This window comes from Callorhinchus milii, unplaced genomic scaffold (assembly GCF_018977255.1).
Source record: "Callorhinchus milii isolate IMCB2004 unplaced genomic scaffold, IMCB_Cmil_1.0 Scaffold1, whole genome shotgun sequence".
Taxonomy (NCBI): Eukaryota; Metazoa; Chordata; class Chondrichthyes; order Chimaeriformes; family Callorhinchidae; genus Callorhinchus; species Callorhinchus milii.
The window spans coordinates 56,273,807-56,288,954 of NW_024704742.1; the positions used below are offsets into that span (position 1 = coordinate 56,273,807).

Below are 15,148 nucleotides of genomic sequence, written 5' to 3' on the forward strand. Positions count from 1 at the left end.
CTTGTGAAGTTCTGTCCTATCCATGCAGTATATGTGTCTCCTGTTATTACTTTTGAAATGTGATATCTTGCAATTTCACCTTGTTGAACTCCCATTTGCCAGTTGTTTTTGATCCCAATAGATGTATCTGTAGGGCATTTAATGCCGTAAATCCAGAAATATTCAACAATGGGTAAACTTAAAAACACTAATGATCAAACACGGATTTTTTTCCCCATCCAGAATTTCTCTCATCTATGATTGAGGAAGTCTTTGGTCATGTCTGTGCTAATTCTAGTACTCATGGTAATAATAATAATAATCCTTACATTTGATATAGTGCCTTTCATATCAAGAAGATGTCTCAAAGCACTTTACAGGATATACTCTAAATGTAATTACTGTGTATTTTGCAGGTTGAATGTGGTAGCCAATTTGCAGACAACAATGTCCTACAAACAGCCATGAAGGGAATGATCAAATTTATTTGGGGTATTGTTGGTTAGGACATGCTCTTTTTTATAGGTGATGCCAAGAGCAGGTTGGATCCTACATTGCTGAACATCTTAGTTTAATACATAAATATTATTCTGACCTCACTGTGTCTTATCACTTCATCTCTTCACTCTCTCTTTTCCTCTATTGGTTTTTTAGCTATTAACATCCACAATTCATTAATTTAGTAGAGATTCTGGTTGAATTTGGTTAAGCAACTCATCCTCCACACAACTCTTGAATCTTGAGATAGTTTTGGATAGTACTTGTGAGTGTATTTCTACACTCGTAATCTAAATTATGACTTTGTTGAAGCATTACCGAAGTCAGTGAAAGTGTGTTACTATCAAGAAGAACCATACAGGCACCCTGCTACTTCTGGATTAATCGTCATTCCACTGCGCAAATATGTTTTTCTCTGATAAAAAATGTACAATGAAGAACAAATCTAAAAAAATACATAAAACCTTGGCAGACTGAGAGACACAAACATAAACGCTTCATACAGGACATTTAATCCAGTTTATCAAATGCCTTGCATTTAAACTCATTTCAGATGAGACTCTGGAATAAATTGAAATTGGAGGTTCCCACAGATTTGGGTGGCTCTTAAAACTTCACAGTTCCTGTAAGTCTTTCATGCTGAACTGGGTGTCTTATTTAGAGGAATATTCTTGCTCCTAGTGCTCTCACTAGAGCCCTTAATCTTCCACCTACATGAATGATGTTCATCTTTCTTATATTGCTGAAGTTTCATCTTTCATTGTACAACAACTCCTCACATCATTCTGGGTTATGTTGCGTCAAAATAATTCTTCACTTAAAGACTGTAATTTGGCCTTCATCTGGATTCTGACACTCATTGTATGAAGTAGAAAGGACTGGAATGATTTAGAGCTACGTCATTGGTGTCAGATATCCTAATTGGATGAAAAGCAACATAATTTACAGGAAATATAAAATGTCATTTTCAAGGTTTGCCCCATGAACTTGCTATTGAAGTGAAAGCTTCTTCCAACAATGATATGGTTGTGTTTGAGTCAGACTGAACTGATTATTCCTTGTAAATGTTTTCAATGTAAAATATTGCTGAAGTTTTATTGAACAGCTACTAGGCATTCATTTTTTATTTGTTATGAATTGAAATAAAATAAAATGAATTCATGGTTTGTGCTTTGTTTTAGTCTAGAATGACTATAGTGCTGTGGGTGGGCTACATTGTTGGAGGTGCCATCTTTTGGATGAGCCATTAAAGCAAGGTACTGTCTGCTTGTGCAGGTGGACATTAAAGATCCTGTGGCACTACTAAAAGAGATTTTCTCCCGATGTCCAGGTTCACAATTCCCCAAGTAAAATTCATTTAATGGCTATTTGTGAGACATTGCTGTGTTGAAATTAACTTCTGCGATTGCCTACAAAATACACAGTCACTACATGATACAACGTATCCTATGAAGCCCTTTGAGGTGTCCTCTCATGTGAAAGGCACTATATCATGTGTAAGGATTATTATTTTTATAATTATACTGGATTTAGGTTAGTTTGCAACAGACTGTAGCACCATACAATGGCTGTCTTGTCAAGTAATTTTATTATAAAAAATAATATAGTATAAATTTAACACTTTGCCTTTCATCTACTTTTCCATTAATGAGTATTTTTACTTAATTGCATGAAATACTGAATAGTTTTTGGATTTATTTTGGAAAATTTGATTTATGCAGTCATTTTGTTCTCCATAATCTGGAATGGGGGATAATGACTTTGGATATTTTGGATATTTTATGCATTTTTTAAAAAATGATTGGATTTGAATTCTTCAGTAAAGCATTAGAGACGAGGGTAGGCCAGAAGAGTTAACACTGAGTTTGAAAATCTAGGACAAATGGGCATAGAATCTCTAATTGGGGCTAGATTTATTCCTATACATTAACACTTAAGTGTCTAGAGTTTTAAATACTTTTGAAGCAGTCTTTTTAATTTGTTTAAAAAAAAGGGAAAAAGGTGGATCAAAGTTAAGACTAAATTCAACAATTTCTCAAATTCTGGTCGCTCTTAAATGCTACAGAAATAGAGTCAATCTAGACTTAGGTAAAATTTCCCCCCACTTTAGTGCAATGCTGCAGATGGACCTTTGGTTCTTCTAAAACTTGGTAGCCATAGAATCATATATTTTTAATCAGCAAAGATTATTGGCCAGGACAACAGAAGAAACTCCCTTCTTTTTTGACATATTTAATGTTCCTCAGCACTGCACTGAAGCATCAGCTTCAAATGCTCAATGTAGAACTTAAAACCACAATCTTCAGAGGCCAGTTTGCTACCAACTGAGCCAGGTTGACATCCACAATAATACATACAAGGTAGCACATTTAGATTTGTTGCACATATTGCAGTTTATAGAAAAACTCAGGAAGGTACCATTTTATGATGCATAAATCATATTAAAGTCTTCAATATAATAATAATAATCCTTGCATTTGATATAGCGCTTTTCACGTCGGGAGGACGTCCCAAAGCACTTCACAAATATACTGTAAAGTGAATTGACTGTATATTTGTGGGCGAACGCAGTAGCCAATTGCGCACAGCAATGTCCCACAAACAGTCGTAAATTGAAAATGACCAATTTATTATTGTTTTTGGTTTTGGAGGGATTATTATTAGGCGTATGGAGTAAGGAAACTTGCCCAAGGTTTCGCCCTGCCTGGAATTGAACTCAGGTCTCTCGCTTACAAAGCGAGTGCTCTAACCACTGAGCTACAGGACTCCACAATGTTTTTTTCAAGAAAAAGAGGCACTGGATTTAGTAAAGGTTTTCAACAATGACTTGATTCAAGATGAAGAAAACCAATGGCGAGATACAAAAGCACAATGCTGGTGGGGAGTATTTGTTGGTTGTTGATAAAGGTATACCTACTTAGATGGCAAGCATGTACTAATCTCTATTTGACAGTAATTTCACTGTCCTTAGATGTATTTGCTTACTATGGGGAATTCGCAGAGAACAAATGTCGTGCAGTGACACAATTTGTTAGCATTATATCGTCAAATGCTTTTTTGTGAAAAACTGCATATTTAGAGTTACCAATTTATATCTGCAAAATAACCTACCGTAAATGTCACACATATTGCTAAGCAAACTTTCTGGGCTTTTCACAAGTGCAATGCTGCGTCTTTAAAAATATATTCAGCACAAAACATTTATGAAAGATGGAATGGAATTTCTATAGTTGTTTGCTTTTTAAGAGCCAAATGGAAGTTCAGTGCTCAAAAATCATTTTCATTAACTAAAAATCCTGCCATTCAAATATAAACAATTTGGGTGAGAAAGCACAGAGTGATCAAACTGAGAACAGACTGAATGAGGCAAAGGAATGCATTGCTTGTCAGCATAATAGTTGGAAGAGTAATCACTGATACATAGATCAGCTGGTGTTCATTTAATTAATATTTTTAAGAAATCACACAAAATAATCTTGTAATTGGTTATGACTTGATGGTTATTACACATATAACAACTCAAATGCTTATTAATACTCACAGTTAGTTTTTTTGATCAACTTGGTGTCTGAAAGAGAAAGAGAAATGCGGACAGAGATGACCATGCTTTAGAGTACTGAAATCAGTCTAAGAGTTCCACATGTATATGCCACCTACACACAGAAATTTCCCAGTCTAAAATGGAATGCGCACTCTCTTCCACAGGGATATACCCTACTTACCTAATTCTGGAGAGTATTAGCACAGGCTAGACTGACAAATGCCAAGGCTTGGGATCCCAGAGTGTGCGGTGGGGTACTGTTGGAGTCTAACCAGCTAAAGTCAAATAGCTTGCCATTGAAAGCACTGTCTGGTAAACGTTCTCACTGTTTGTCCAGCAAGGGCTACCCTACCCATCTGAGGTTTGAGTTTCTATGATGTTTTAAAATATGCCATGAAATAGATTAATTACTGAACAGCTCGAAGTGGACGTGTCCAATGAAGGACTGACAACTAGGAGCCATAGGCATCAACGTTCAATTGGAATATTGTTCATCAACTAGAGAAACATTTTTTAGTCTTGCACGGCAAAGCCCCAGCCAGATCTGCACTCAAGAGTGTTTGAAGGATGTTTGACTGGTTTCAGCACTGTTGAGCTGCTTGAAGAAGGACAGCTGGACTCATATCAACAGGTTGATAACAGCAGCGCTCTGACAGCTTCCGTACCACAGTAGCTCAATGTGAAGCTAGTTGAAGGGAAAGTACCCAGCAATTCATTGCTTAATTCATTTAGGTCACAAGAGTGGGACAGATGAAGAAGGCTCTTTGGATGATCTGATCTACTCTTTCCAGAATACCTATCCAACCATGTTCCCTTGAGACCATTAAACTGATTTTTAAATGAGTCCAGTGTGCTGGCCTTGACTATCCTTCTCAGTAACCCATTCAGGTCATTGATTTATCTTTTGTGTAAATAAATACTTGTGTAAAAATGCCCTCCATAACCCTGAGCAAATGTCCTGTCCTGCTGCCTTGGTAATCTAAAGATAACAGATGTTCTGGATTTACTTTATTTATCTCAGTTAGCATCTTATGCAGCTCTGAAAGGTTCTCTCTAAGACCTATCAAGACTGTAGAGCCCTATCTTATCTATTTTTTTCTCCTGATTCACCCCAATTCTTCCAACTGCTGTTATCTCAGAGTATTAAAAATATCTAAAGATGATACATTTTGAAATCAGTAGCTCACATATCCTTTCATGTTTCAGATGCTTACATGGAGCTAAATTTGTTGTCTTGAGCCTCTGTTGAGGTTCTTAGTTGTTTGTTTGTTCTATGTAATTTCCCTAATCTGGCAGACCGATTTGCATGCTTGTCAATCACTTTTGACTATGCTTATTGTCACCTCCTCCCCTTCCCTTCCTCCGAGCTCCACATCCAACTCTGCCACTGTGAAGCATTCCAAGATGTTATCCAAGACTTTGGGATGTCCTTCCAATGTGAAAAGCGCTTTACAAATGTAATTTTGCATTGTATTGATCCTATATGAAGGACACTATTATAAATTGCTGTTGTTTCATGGTACTTTGATATACTAAGATATTCTTCTTCTTACCAAGGTCACCAAGGGTTAAACACACAGCCATTGACTGCCTGAGATTATAGGAATATATTTACTGAATGGAGCCAAAGGGAAATGGCACAAAATACTGCTTGTTTACACTTTGACAGTTTATTGGAATAAAAATACTTTGCTCAACAGGCAAACAAAATGTGTTTATCATTAATGACACATTACATCCTTGTGAGTCATCTTACAAAACAATTTACTTGAAAGTATTCGGCTTTGGTCAGGAATTTACGATTTTCCAGACTGTTGCTGACATTTGTGGCTACATTGTTGACTACAACCGTATCTTATGACAAGTACTAATTATTTCTTGGTTTCTGGGGTATTTGTACATAAAGTATAATGGACTTGGTGTGTGTCCTATAACGTGAGTGTAATGGATGGTTTGACAATTTGTTTGTATCAGGATACTGCAGTCGCCAGTCAGCGAGCAGCAGGGCCTCGGGAAACCATGGTAAACCAAACGGGAGACAAGAGGAGCGAGGGATGAAGGTTTTGTTCGCCAAAAGCTGAGCGAGGTTGGTTGTGAGTGGGCACCGGCGGAGACGCCATTTCAAAATCCCGCACCTAAAAAACGGCCTAATCTCAGTGTTGGACGTCATTTCCGGGCGCCATTTTCAAATCTGCCAAGGTAGGGTAAGTATAGTGTGTATTCTACTATCCTTCTGCTACCTTGTCCTCCCCTCCCTTCCTTCCCATCTTTGGCACCCAAGCCATGACCGCCATCCCTCCTGTCCCACCCTGCACTGCCTCCCGCAGCCCGTAGGCTGATACTGCCCCGCTGATCAATCACTCCTGGTCTTTGCATGCACGTTTTGGCTGCTGCCCTGATCCAAACTGCTTGCCCCCCGAAAATGTTCCTGCTCCCATCCCCCACATTCCGCTTTCTCACTCTGTCCTTCTCTCCCACCTCCCTCCTCACCTTCTCTCTCTCCTGGACCTCACCATTACTTCCCTCTGCTCTAGCCTGGGTATCCTCCACCATGGCTCCCAGTGTTGGTTGTCCCAGAGCAGCCATCTCAACTGTCCCATCGTTTACTCTCTCTGCAGCAACTGCCTCCGAAAGGCAAACACCCCTCTCTCAGCCATACCCTCCCCAACACTGCCTGCTCCTCAAACTCCATGATCACTTCCCCCCTTACGACCTCAAATCCTCTCTATACCACTCTCCCCATCACCACTCCCCACCCCCCACCATTAAACCTATCCGCATTTCCCTCCAAAATGTCCACTCCCTCTCCAACAAAGCCCTTACTATCCATGACCCCATCCTGAATGAGCACATTGATATTTTTGGACTTACAGAAACTTGGTTCTCTCCCAGTGACCCCATCCCCCTCGTTGAAGCCTCCCCTCCTGGTTACACCTTTCACCAGACCACCCCCCACCTCCGCCCCAACCAACGTGGCAGCAGGGTGGCCCTCATCTCCCAAGCTTCCCTTGGTCTATCCCCTATTCCTCTGGCTGTTTCTCCTCCATTGAGCACCTCACCCTTTACCATCACCCCTCTCTCTTTCACAAGACTCGCCTAGTTTACCGCCCCCCAAACCTCCTGGCTTCTTCCTCACTGATATTTCCTCTCTATTCTGATCCCTGTCCCTCTGCAATGAACAACTGCTCATTAATGTTGGAAACTCCAAGCAACCACCCCTTGCACCACCTCCTCGAATTTCACTGCCCTTCTCTCCTCTGTAAACCTTACCCTCCACGTCAACTCACCAACCCACAACCATGGCCTTTCCCTCAAACACGTCATCACACACAGCCTAGACATTTCTGACCTGTCAATCACAGACAAGGCCATCTAGGACCACTTCCTCATCTCCTCCCACTGCCCCTCGCCTCTTCCAAACCCTCCAATATTTTTTTCCACCCCTGGAGAAAGCTTCCACATGAGTCCCTCACAAATGCCCTCTCTTCCTTGGACCTCCACTTCCTCTGGCTCTCCACCTGCAGCGATCCTGATGCAGCCATCAAGCTGAACTCCATCCCAGAATCGCTCTGCCTCACCCCCTCCCTTACCTCCTTCAAGGCCTGTCTCAAGACTTTCCTTTTTGATTGTTCTTTTATCTGCTCCCCACCCTTCACCCCTCTTGATTCCAACTCGGGTACAAACCTTTAACTGTTTAGCACCTTGATACATCCTTCCGAAACACACAATATAGATACAATGTTGTTGTTGTTGTTGAAGGAGATGCACTTTATAATGTGTGATGCTGTTTACTGGTACGAGGTATGATTTACACTGCCGGTTTCCTGATGAGCATTCTTCAATCACATTGGGATTTTTTTTTAGATTCTCTCAGTATACATACCTCTGGCCCTAAACAGATTGGGGCTATTAGGAGTTGTTTAGGTTATTACTGATGCAAATCTCATACTTTTTNCTCCAAATCACTTTGAAGTTATATCATCATAATCCTTATATTTGATATGTCCCTTTCATAGAGGAGGACATCTTAAAGCACTTCACAGGATTTACTATCAAGTGTAATAACTGCTGAATTTGTGGATGAACATGGCACTGCATTATCCCACAAACAGCTAGGAAGTGAATGACCAATTTTATTTGGGAGATTGTTGGCCAAGACACTGGGAGAAACTTCCTTTCCAAATAAAGCCAGGGATCTTTAATGTCCAACTTAGCAGGCAAGCAGGACTTTGGTTTAATGTCTCATCCAAAAGACAGCACCTCCACAATGCAGCCCACTCCCAACATTGCATTTGCGTGTCAGCATAGACAACGTGAGTACAACACAACAATTTGCATTTATATAGCACCCTTCATGCAGGGTAGCACCTCTGAGCACTTATCAATGGTACAACCTGATGCAGAGCCGGGGGGAGGGTGGATACCTGTAGACAAAATCGAAAAGGAAGGCCTTAAGGCATGATCTGAAAACAGGGAAGGAAGAGGCAAGGCAGAGAGACTGAGGGAGAGAGTTCCAATGTTGCAGGACATAGTGGCTGAAAGGACAGCTGCCGATGGTAGATGGTAGGGGATAAGGGATAAGCAGGAAGCCGGAGCCATCCTCACGAAGGCAGTGGGTGGTGGAGTGGGAAGGAACCAGATCAGAGAGATAGGGAGGCTATGAAGGGATTTGTAGACAATTGTGAGGATCTTGAAGTGAATCCATTCATGCCAAATCCTCACATGAGGCTTGAGCCTACAACCTTCTGATTCAGAGTCAAGAGTGCTCCCAACTGAACCAGGCTGACACACTGTCTCATTATAATATTGTTTTCCCTAAATCAATGCTAAAATTGCTGACATAAATCCTGAACATGGTTTGAGACCCCACGGAGGTAGATTCAGTAAGACATTTATTTCCACCACTGCAGTACAAACGCAGACAGCGAGATTTTGTCAAAAATAGCCTCAAGGTACAATGTTTTCAATAGCCTCAAGGTACAATGTTTTCAATTTTATTAAAGCACCAGTTGCACTCGCAGTTCTTTAATCTTAAAACATTAATCGTTTTTCATCTCTGGTTAGCAGAGGTCTGTGTATTCACTCAGTTGTGCTCATTTGTCTCTATCTGCTTGATTTCTATTCCCACTGCTTATTTGCCTTTCCTAATCTCATCACTTTCCATTCAAACGACTTGTAGCACTTGTCAGAATAACATCGTCGCTGGTCAACCAACCGCGTTGTTGCCAACCAACTTCGTGCACATCTCTCCCTCCAAACCCTACTCGAACCCCTCTAGTCCGGTTTCCACCCTGCCCACAGTACAGAGACAACACTTGGAAAGTCACAAATGATATCCTCTCTATCTGTGATCAGGGCTCCCTCTACCTCCTCGTCCTCCTGGACCTCTCTGCCACTTTCAACACAGTTGATCACGCGATCCTCCTCCATTGCCTTTCCTTCATCATCCACTTCAGTGGGACCTCACTCGCCTGGTTCAAGTCCTACCTTACAAACTGCCAGCACTACATTTTTGCAAATGGTTTTTCTTCTCACTTCCACCAGGTCACCTGCGGGTTACCACAAAGATCCATCCTTGGCCCCCTTCTCTTCCTCATCTATATGCTCCCTTTTGGTGATGTCATCTGCAGACACGGGGTTAACTTCTACATGTATGCGGATGACATTCAAATCTACTTTTCCACCTCCAGCTGTGACCCCCAGTCCTCTGGTTTTCTGTCAGCTTGTCTGTCGGACATCAAGAGCTGGATGAGCACACATTTCCTGCAGTTAAACGTCAACAAAACGGAAGCCATACGCTTTGGCTCCCGCCAATGTCTTCTGTCCCGCGGTTCCGAACTCCTCAACCTACCCGACCTGTCCTTAAAACTCTCCGAAACCGTGCACAACTTAGGCATCAGGTTCGTTCCCCATTTATCCTTACTCCGCTACATCCTTTCTCTGAGCAGCACCGCTTTCTTCCACCTCCGCCACATTGCCCGTCACCGACAATACCTCACTCCAATATCTGCCGAAACCCTTGTCCATGCCTTTGTCACCTCTCAGCTGGACTACTCTAACACCCTCCTCGCTGATCTCCCCTCCTCCACTATTCACAGCTCATTCAAAACTCCTCATCCGCATTCTCACCCACACCAAACTTCATACCCCGATTTCTCCAGTCCTTGCCAAACTCCACTGGCTCCCTGTCACAAAGCAGATCAACTTCAAGATCCTCACTCTAGTGTTTAAATCCCTCCATTCCTTGGCACCTCCCCTATCTCTCTAACCTCCTCCCTCCCCACAGTAGTAGCCGCTGTCTCCGCGCTACTGGGTCCGGCCCCCACCGTGTCCCCCAAATTCTCCTCTCCACTATCGGCGACCATGCCTTCAGCCACTACATCCCAAAACTTTGGAACTCCCTCCCTCAACCCCTTTGCCTGGCCCCCTCCTTCCTCATCTTCTGATAGCACCTGAAGACCTTCCTCTTCGACCACCCTACGGTCACCTTCCCCCTCCCCCTGGCTTGGCCTTAGGCTCTGCACTTTTAAGTGATCTGAGACGCCACCGGCGTGGAGGGCGCTAAATAAATGAAAGTTGTTGTTGTTATCAGAAGACTCTGCATCTGGTCCACTTGTTCCCAACTGTTTGTCATCAACACCCAGTTGATTTCCTTGGATCCATTGCCAAAGTAGATGGAGGAAAAGTAGGCCATAAATTGCATTAAAATGCCTTTTTTATCAAAATCCACTATGGATGATGAATTAATAACATTAATCCCTGCACCTAAAAATAAATCTCTTAAAGCATAAGATTCTACTGTAGTTTGGCAATCTGTGCAAGTTGTTGGCAAGTTACCTCAATTATTTTAGCGCCACCTATTGAGAGCAGAAGTATTTCATTGATAGTTGGGAAAGAGAAATTTTAGCAGGATTTGGCTTTCTCCAAAAATATGCAGATATCAAGGAATTCCTGACAAGGGAATTCCACTCCCTTTGGTTTTCGCACAAAGAAAGAACATTCTTTAACATTTCACTCAAACAGTGGCATAAGGGAATGGCACAGATGCCCTTACTTGATATGACCTAGTGGAGATCATCACACATCTACCCTCCAATACCATGTCAATAATAATGATAATAATCCTTGCATTTGGTACAGCGCCTTTCACATTGGGAGGATGTATCAAGGCGCTTCACATGATTTACCTTGAAGTAGAGTCACAGTGTATTTGTGGACGAATGCAGCAGCCAATGTTGATTGCTGTTCCTCAAGGGAAGAAACAATCTGCAATGCATTCTTCCTCCACCCATCCTCTGGGATGACCTGTACCAGTCAGGTGAAGTTACTGACAAATTGAGGGCAGTTATCTTCCCACTTGATCCAATGTATCTTTCACAGCATCTTCCTCTGTGAAACAAGCCTATAAAGTACTTGTTTTCTACGGTATTTATTATTTCCCCCATCATTTCTATCTGTGCCAAGTACCAGAGCTGAATTTTTCCTTTGCTTCTGTGCAAAGATGACTGTTTGTGGGACACTGCTGTGCGCAATTGACTGAGACATCTCAACAATGTGATAAGGCGCTATATCAAATTCAATTATTATTATTTACTAGCAGCAGCTCAGGAATAATTTCTTCTTCTTTTTCTTCAGTGTTTTCAACATGCTACAGAAAAGCACCTGTCCTTCTCTGTGTACCCGAATGGCAGTACAGCTCAAATGCAATGTTTGAGGGGAAAATCACAGATTATGAATGAGGTGAGCTGTAACATCATGTTCAAATCAGTAAACAAATTTGTAGGGGGCTTATATTAGCAGTGGCCCATTGCTACAGGCTGAGTATTGTAGTCAGTCTCACATTAGCACTGAAGACAAATGGAGCACCTTTCGTCTTTCCCACAAACCATTTAATAACTACCCATTGGAGTCTTGTAGCTCAGTGGTTAGAGCACTCGCTTTGCAAGTGAGAGACCTGAGTTCAATTCCAGGCAGAGGGCGAAACCTTGGGCAAGTTTCCTTACTCCACACAAAGCCTAATAATAATCCCTCCAAAACCAAAAACAATAATAAATTGGTCATTTTCAATCTACGACTGTTTGTGGGACATTGCTGTGCGCAATTGGCTGCCGCGTTCGCCCACAGATATACAGTCAATTCACTTTACAGTGTGTTCTGCGAAGCGCTTTGGGACGTCCTCCCGACGTGAAAAGCGCTATATCAAATGCAAGGATTATTATTATTATTATCATCAGATGACAAAAGTCCCCAAATATGATAATATTTAGTTAAAAGAAATTCAAGCATTAAATAATATACTAGTTTCCCACAGTGCACTACTTTGTCCCTGGGAGTAAATTTTCAAGTGGGATACAAATTTCACCAGTGCAAACTAATAAGTTTTAGGAATCATGCAACAGTCTGTATTTACTCTGCACTGTATTTTCCACTCAACTATGCTCTTCTTGCTATTTTTTGCCCCTGAATACATTAATTAAAGGTCATGTCAGAGCAAAATGTGCTTTAAGTGCTCTCTTTTTCTCTTATGAGCGAATACCGGGAGAAATCAGACACAGATAAAGGCGGGTGGAGGTGTGGGAGGTGGGGGGAGAGGGCGGTGGGAGGAAGGAAAGAACTGTTCAAACCAAAGAAGCTACACAATACCAAATAGATATACAGTCTATTCACTTTACAGCATATTCTGTGAAGCACTTTGAGACGTCTAGAAGACGTGAAAAGCGCTATATCAAATGCAAGGATTATTATTATTATTAGATGTTCAATGCCCAAATATCTGGTATATACTTGCATTTCTAGTGATGATCCTCTTACTCTCATTCCTTTGGATGTCATTAACCTACACCTGATAGCAAAACGTAATGCTTTGGATCTGTGATATGGCATTTGTTTTAAGGATAATCTGTTTCATAGGTCCACTTCCCCATTAACGTGACCGAGCTGCCATGGGGGAGGTTACAAAAAGATTAGCTGAGTTATGTAATACTTCATCTGGCAGTTCAACCTCTGCCTTTCTGCATCTGACTTTACACTGCCTTGTGGGCTTTGCTCCAATTCCTGATTTTTTTTCTTCAGTGAGCACATTCAAACACACTGGTGTGTGCAGACAGGAGAATGATTCTGCGCTAATTAGTAAATTTACCAAACTTAACAGACGAGCAGGTCCAAATCTAGGCAGGTCCATAACATACTGACCTTGGTGGTGGAAGCTTATCCCAGGATTTACCTACAAGAGAATAAGATTCCATATAGCTGACCTGCAAGGTCAATACATTTCTACTGACTCTTTGAACCGAGATGACCCACAGCATTCAAGACCCACATCTACCAATTTAGAATAGAACCAAGGATGTTACAGCACACAAGAGGTCATTTTGCCCATTGAGCCTATGTTGGTGATATCTCCTCCATTGCAGCTAGATACTCTAACTCCATTCCTTAATTTACTGTTCTTTCCCTGTAGCTTATTTTGTATTTCTTCAAATAAATATCAAATTGCTTACTAGCTGTTATGGCACTTGTGGCAACTGAATCTGATTCCACCCTGCCTGTTGTACTCACGAGGTATTGTGCTTCTTACAACTCTGAGGCACACAAGGTCTTATAGTTTTAGCCTGAAGATCATTGTCTTAAAATTCTGTTGATACTTTGAAATTAAAGACAAAAGCATTTTAGAAATTGGTCATGGAATACTGTATTAAAATATAGGCAATGGAATCTGTATATGGAGTTAAATTTGTGGTTTTCTTCAAGTATTCCTTAAATCAGCAGTGGAAAAATGCGGTACATGGAATAATAACAATCTTTGCATTTGATAGAGCTCCTTATCCTATTATCAAAATGTCTCGAAGCACTTCACAGGTTAGGGTGTTTTAATATAATATTGATAATAATTCTTACATTTGGTATAGTGCCTTTCACATCAGAAGGATGTCTCAAATTGCTTCACAGTATACCTTGAGCCCACAATCTTCTGACTCAGAGGCAAGAGCCAGGCTGGATCCTACTGTGAAGTGTAGTTACTGTATATTTGTAGGTGAACTATCAAAAGTGTAATGTAATACGACAAATTTATTCCTGTTGTTTAATCATTGCCACCTCCACTTACCTGTCGAACAGCATTGTCTTTGTATTGACTGCCATGGCTCCCATGGCCACCTGCCTTCTTGAGCTGCCATTGTGGATATTGACCATCTAATCACAAGTCCAATCTGGCAATATTGAGTGACAAAGTTGAGGAATCTGACTTAATTCAGTCAGATTCCTATTCTGGTGAGTTTAATTGTTGTTATTCAGGCATTAAAGCAATCCAAAAGCAAATACTATTTATAGTTGGGAACACTCAGCAGATCAAGCAGCATCTATGGAGAAAGGTGACCTGCTGAGTGTTCCCAGCAATCTCTGTTTTTGTCTCGGATCTCCAGCATCTGCAGTATTTTGGAGTTTACTATTTATAGTTTGTAGAGGCAAAGTATCTCAAGCATCCAACAAGTGTATTGGCAGAATTACTTTGTCATTTATGAAGAAAACTATCTGGAATCTACAGATCCCAATGGAGAAAATACCATTGTCATTTTGGATAAAAGGGAAACTAAAAAAGTTGACAATGTCCAGCAGCACATCAGTATGTCACTATCATGGTAAAGTAACTGCACTGAAATAGCCCATAAAAGCAAGTCACCACAATCATAATAATAATAAATAAAAAATATTCTTGCATCTGGTATGGCATCTTTCATGTTGGGAGGATGTCTCAAAGTCTTCATAGGCTTTATTGTGAAGTGATTATATTTGTAGGCGAATGAGGCAGCCCAATGGAGTACAGCAGTATTTTGCATTATTGTAATATATTGATGTACAATATTCCTGTAAAGTTCAGGTGGACATTAAAGATCGCATAGCACTAATCCAAAAGAGAAAGAAGTTTCTCCCAGTGTCCTGACCAACAATTCTCCAGATAAAATTGATGTTTGTGGGATACCGCCATCTGCAAATTGGCTGCAGCATCTGCCTACAAATACTCAATCCCTTACAATGAATCCTGTGAAGTACTTCAAGACATTCTCCTGACACAAAAGACATATATCAAATGTAACTCTTGTAGCAGGTACTAGAACCTCAGGAGAGGAAGGC

The 15,148-nt window shown here is 41.1% G+C and overlaps 1 non-coding gene across 1 annotated transcript; it reads right to left on the bottom strand.

Annotated features, from left to right (window-relative positions):
• Positions 1-3,172: 3,172 nt before the first annotated feature.
• On the bottom strand, positions 3,173-3,244 carry trnat-ugu. Its single transcript has one exon. It is a non-coding gene; the product is annotated as a tRNA-Thr (tRNA).
• Positions 3,245-15,148: the final 11,904 nt, after the last annotated feature.